The following is a 6481-nucleotide window of genomic DNA, read 5'->3' as shown; positions in this document are numbered from 1 at the left end:
AGGGCGAGCGCTGAAGTCTGTGCGGGCGTGGGGGAGTGCGCAATGAAAGCTCCCTGAAGGCAGAGAGCTACCTCAGGGAGTTGAAGAATTTTAACCATGAAATAAAGATTTGGAATGCAGGAAAAAAATGTCTGCACATGAGACTCCCTCACTTGAACATATAGATTATAAAACTTCTGTCAAAACATTTTTTTAAAATTAATATCGGAAGCCTCATCCACGGGCAGGATGAGGTTTCCTCAAAAATCCAAAGGCCGCCTGGTCGATTCACCTGCCCGCCCACTGTAATATTGGACGGGCAGCGAAAAAACATACTTAATTGATGCATTAATGGCCTTAATAGGCCTCTTAATTGTCAGCGGGCGCACTGCCAACTCTCGCGCACACCTTCCAACCAAAATGTCGCACGGGTGCGCGATGATGTCGGGACGCTCGCCTGACATCATCGCGCACTATTTTACACCCGATAGGGCCGGGCGCGCGCCTGCCCGCCCGCAGGATGTAAAACTCTGCCCCTCATAATACTTGGTTAGAGGGCTGTCTATAAACTTGGTTAATTATATTGATGAACAATGTATTGCATCCAGTGTGGTTGCTTGGCTAGGGTTACAAAGGCACACTGGGGCATGTTCATGCTTGTAAACACAAGATCATCGCTATGTAATCTCTATTGTAGGTTTAGTGTTTGCTCTGATGGACTATGAGTTTCCGGGAGTGTTTGCTAGTGGGTTGGATATCTTACTCATGACATATGAGTCTGTTGTTCCACTGGTCTCAAAGTTTCATTAATTCCCACTGGCACATCATTAGGCAGCCAATTTCTCTTTCTCTTTGATTGATATTGAGTTAATTGTTTGAGTTCAACTTTGGAAGGAGACAGTCTCAAACTCCTAAAACAGAAAAAGCTAGATTTTTGCAAAAACATGCTGACTTTAATACAATCTAAAAAATTTGCCTGGTTCAAGTTTTTATTTTTAAAATTACATAGTGAAATTTGATTTTCTTTATCCTTCCTCATTTGAGATCCATAAACAGCAGCAGTCATTGGATGGCAATGGGGCAGGGGTGGAAACTGGCTGATTTTTATTATTTCCCTCTCTAAGCCAGAGGCACTGAGACCAACTTTAGTAACTCTTGCCACCCTGGCTTACACCATAAAGCAAACCTGAGATCTTCCAGATCTTGTGAGATGCAGTGAACAACAGGCAATGTGTTTAACCACTGAGCTAATTAATATTCCAACTTGAAGAAAACTTCCTTCCTTTGTTAAGTATTTTCCTGTTTCCTTGGATCCACTTTGCCCTGCACCAATCAGGGGCTAACGGTTGTTATAATTCTCCTCGGTGATCAGTAGGTTTCCCCTGAAAGCTAGTTTTATTTAGCCGTGTATTAGTAATTATAAATTTTGTTGCATATTTTGAAAGTTCTCGGAAATATTTCTGGAAGTTTCTAAGATTTAAGTGTGGTTCTCATCTAGGCTAATCATATACTGTAATACATCTCAAGGACGTCTTGACTATAGGTTGAAACAAGTTATTCAAGCCGTGTATAGATCATTGAGTGCCGGAGGACAGAAGATTCATGAATTCGAATCCAGTAAGTTTCACACAGCTTTTTCACCTTTCATCCTTCTGAGCTGGATAGAAAGAGTATTACTATGAATGTTTGGGGAGAGCCAGTGTTTGCAAGGACTCATGCAGTGATTGTCCAACTGTCACAAGTACTGCCCTCAGATGCTTCTAGCTGCCACACCACCAATAGAAATGATCAGTATCCCAAGATGATCACAGGCATTATTTTAGTTTATCTATTCAGAAATCCCCTCATTCAATCCAGCATTTCTTTGCTGGAAGTCTATTTCATATGTTGTTCCATCAAAACGAAGGAAAGCTTCCTGATATCAGCCTTTTACAAGCTCAAACCTGTCAGCCCTGGTCTTATCTTTGTATTTGGTTGGAAGTGAGTTTCTAGATTTGCCTTTTTCGTATTCTTAATTACCTTCTACACCTCTCAGATAACCTCTCAGATATAGCCCCAGTTTATCTCTTGCCTTATAACTCAGATCGGGGATTAAGTCTCCTGACTCTTCTCTGCACAGCTTCTAACACTTGAAAGTCTCTCTTATTCCTTGGCAACCAGAACTGAACAGACTTGTATTGCCTTGAGTATAGAAGATTAAGGGTGATGGAGTTGAGACATCTAAGATGATCAAAGGAGTTCATATAAAAAACAGAGAAAAGCTATTTTCTCAGAACAAAGGTTCAAAACCTTAAAATTTGACTCAGGTTTTAAAGGAGTGATGTCAGGAGGCACTTCTTCACAAAAGGCAGCTATTTTATAGTGCATCTTCACACGCACATTTTTTCCCTTTGGGGAATAGTGGGGAGGTGCTGGAAGGATTCCCAGGTTGATTATCAGCCTGCTGAACCACATCATGAACACTTCTTCCGTGGCCAAAAAGTTCTGGCATGGGACTTGAACTCAGATGCCGCTACTGCCCCACTAGGCCTACATACAAAAGGTAATGGGAATCTGGAACTGTCCTTCCAGAAAGCTGCTGAGGCTAGGTCAACAGAAAATTCCAAAGTGCAGATTGAAAGGTCTTTATTAGGCAAGGATATTATGGATTTCAGAATCAAGGTAAGTAGATGACGTTAAGCTGCAGACAAGCAAGATCTAGTAGAATGGAGGAATAGGCTCAGGGGCCTGAATGGTCCACTCCTGTTCCTATATTTCTATGATAGGATACTGAAGGTGCAGTTGGACCAGAGCACTATACAATTTGATCATGCCTTCCTCCGATTTTATATTTTACTCTTTTAGTAAGCTCAGCATTTTATCTGCTTTGTTAATTGTCATGTTGAGTTGGTTAAACATGTTAAATGTCTATTTTAGTAAGATGCCTAGTTCTCTCTCAACTTTATTCGTAGTGATTTCAACCATTTTCATAAGTTCTGCTTCCTTTCCATCCTATATTCACCACTTAATATTAAGTAGTTATATTGGATTTCCTCTGCTATTGTTCTTCGCACGTTCATATTTATTCAACACACTCTGTAAACCTTGAACTACCTCTTATGATTCCATTTCCTTATGGTGTAGGCTTTAGTTCAATTGATAGTGCACTTCTGTCTAAATCAATAACTTGTGGGTTCAATCCCTGCATTAGGACTTGGACATTACACTCTAGACCAATGCGTCTGTGCAATGCTGAGAGAGTGCTATGATGCTGGGCGTGCTGTCTTTGAACTGAAATGTTAAACTGAGACCTTCTCAGGTGGTTGTAAAACTATCTTAAAAAAGAGCAGGGGAGTTATCCCTAGTGTCCTGGCCAATAATTTATCCCTCAAAGAATATCACACAAAAAGCCAGATTATCTGGTCACTCTCACATTGTTGTTTGTGGGAGTTTGCTGTGCACAGGTTTACAGTAGTGAGTGCACTTCAAAAGTACTTCTTTCGCCGTAAAGCACGTTGGGACATCTGGTGATCGTGAAAGGCACTATATAAATGCAAGCCTTTTTCTTTCTCGTTCTCCCTTCTAGTTTGGTATCTGCAAAAATGACTACTTTAAATTGAGTCTCTGAATCCAAATCATTGATGTAAATTAAAAACAGTAGTGATCCCAGCACTGAGCCCTGGGGCACCTACTGCCTCTTTCTACCATCTGGTGACAATCAGATAGCTTTTTCCCCCTCTGTCTAAATAATTTGTAACCATGGAAATGTTGCATTAAAAAAAAATCCCATCAAGGATAAAGTAGATTGTCTAGAATTCCCAATTAAACTCCCATCACCCTCCCTCCCCGCTGCACTCTGCATCTCCAGCTCGCCACTCTTAAAAATCACTTCTTTCACCAAGCTTTTGGTTACCTTTCCTAACACCACATTCTTTATTTTGAAATCCATTTCTGTCGAATTACACCGATGTGAAGTGCCTTGAGACGCTTTTTTCACAAAGGGTGCTATCTAAATGCCAGTTGTTTTTGCTAGTAAGGTAAATAGGTATTCTGGAATTTTTGCTTAACTTATGATGAAGAACCTATCCTTAGGTAATGGCATGGATAGAACAGATTCTACATGGTCTCTGGAAGGAAGAAAAACTTTATGAGCCAAATGGGCTTTTCTCACTGCACGCTTTGTTTTTCAGTGCAGGTTGTTACTGCTGTGACTAAGAAATTAAACTACATTATTGGATGACAAGCAATGAGAGTAGGTGTACACTCATTTTAGTTTGTGCTACAGCATCTACCAGGTTTATGAATAGATTTGATAGTCTATTAAAGTTATTTTTAAAAGGGTCTGCTAGTAGTCATGCATTCATCTAATTAGGCCTTTAACCTCTGCCTAGCCATCTCTCTCTTCTCCTTTAAGGAGCTGCTTAAAAAATACCTCTTCGGCCAGGCATTTGGTCACCTGCCCTATACTCTCCATCTTCGGTTCTGTGTCATTTTTTTTGTCTGTTTATCCTCTTGTGAAGTCCCTTGGATACCCCAACATTACATCATTAGAAGTGCTAAATAAATGCAAGTTGTTGTTGTTGTGGTAGCAGGATACGTGGCATCAATGCTGACAAACGTTAGGACAGGAGCGAGTAGATTGTACCAGATTTTCCAGCCCAGCTGTGGTGGTGGGGTGGGGTGGGGTGGGGGATGTGGCGGGGAGGGGGGATAGTGGCAGAGAGGAGGGTGGGCAGAAAATTTATGAATGAAATTAATCTGCGATAATAAAACTTGCAGCAAAGAAAACAAATAAACAAAAAGAAGTTTCCAAATTTCTGATTTCCGAATACGTCATTTTAGGAATTTTAATTTACTATGTTTCTTGCCTTGTTTTCGCTCAACAAATGAATCAATCATGCTATTGAAGTCTACAAGTCTCGGTGGATCGCTTTCTATGGCAAGAGATGCTAAGCTATTAAATCTTGACTGATCCACAATGGTGCAATGGTAGTCCTTCACATATTGGAATACACTACCTGATCTTTCAGTGCTAACCACAGCCACAGGTATGCAGCAAAATATGCAAAGAGCAGCATTCAGGTTGGGGAAGAGTTCCTGAAGAAAAGCATCGTGCAACCTATTTAATAAATGAAGTAGCAATAGAATTTTTTGGTCAACATTTTCTTTGTAAATGTGTTTGGGGAACTTTGATTCTTCTTTTATATTGCCAGAGATATCAGTGGAATTAAAAATTGAGACAATCACTGAGATCAATGTTTTTCAGTTTCAAGAAAGGCCCGTAGGAATCCAAATCTCTTGCAGATGAATGCCAGTGCACCAAAGTGTTTTTTGAGATCACTTGTAATAGAGCCCATGCTGGTAGAGAAATATCATCTCACAGGTTTGTCTTGATCATCTGGAGCTAAATCATCACTTTCTTCATATCTAAACGGTGGGCGTGAATGGTGTGATGGAACTGGTGCTTCTGCAGGATGAATGCCAAGGGTTTCTGCAACCAGCTCACATTCATAAATAATTTAATTTCAGTTTTCTAACAGTGACAGTTCAGTAATAAAGTCTGCAATATTGTCTCTTTCAACATCAATTATGGTAATGAAAGTTTAGCTTCCATTCATTGATGGGGATTAGAATTTTTAGCCAAATTGACGCGAGTGAAATACATTTAAGTTTGGACATGTCTTTGGGTAGACTAGTTCTCCTACTCCCGATGTGCAAGTCAAGTTCAATTCAATCAATTCATTGGTACTTTTAAGTTTTTTAGGTTATTGGCAAAAGGACATGATCAATCAATACAGACTGACTATCGCCTATCCGATATCTGACAGAGGGCAAATTATTCCTCAAAATCTCCCACCTTTTTGGACTTGCACCAAAAATATTGTACGAGAACTGAAGTCACCCAAAGAACATGATCCAATCAATTGGCAACTCTGCTTAATCAATACCAACTAGGTTCAGGGTACATGCTGCACATGAAGGGATAAGTCCCTGTGAACTCAGTCGAAGGAGTACTGCCTGAGGTCCAGAGTACTTTCCTGCCATGTTGGCTCCATTATCGCAAACTTGTCCAAGATAGAATAAAAGCAAAATAAAAGCAGATGCCGGGGATCTGAAATTAAAACAGAAAGTGCTGGAAAAACTCAGCCACCGGGATTTTCTGGCCCTACCCAATTGACTTTTGGCTACTCTCCAAATTTTCCCGTCCCACCCGGAATGGTGCCCACTGCTGGCAGGGCCGGAAAACCCCAGCCAGCAGATCTGGCCAGATCCGTGAAGAGAGAAGGAGAGTTAACGTTCCGAATCCAAAATGATTCAAGTTTGGCTCAGAAGAAGAGCGAAACGTTAATTCTGTTTCTCTTTCCACAGATGCTGCCAGACCTGCTGAGTTTTTCAGCACTTTCTGTTTTTATATTGTCCAAGACAGAGTTTGAAATGTAATCCATGTTCGGCTAATGGTGTTTTGAATCATCTCAGCTATTTCCTCACCAGATTTTGAAGCACAAGAAACATTCCTGGATCA

The sequence above is a fragment of the Cetorhinus maximus genome, chromosome 13 (assembly GCF_964194155.1).
Source record: "Cetorhinus maximus chromosome 13, sCetMax3.hap1.1, whole genome shotgun sequence".
Classification (NCBI taxonomy): Eukaryota; Metazoa; Chordata; class Chondrichthyes; order Lamniformes; family Cetorhinidae; genus Cetorhinus; species Cetorhinus maximus.
Note: the sequence above shows the minus strand (reverse complement) of the source record.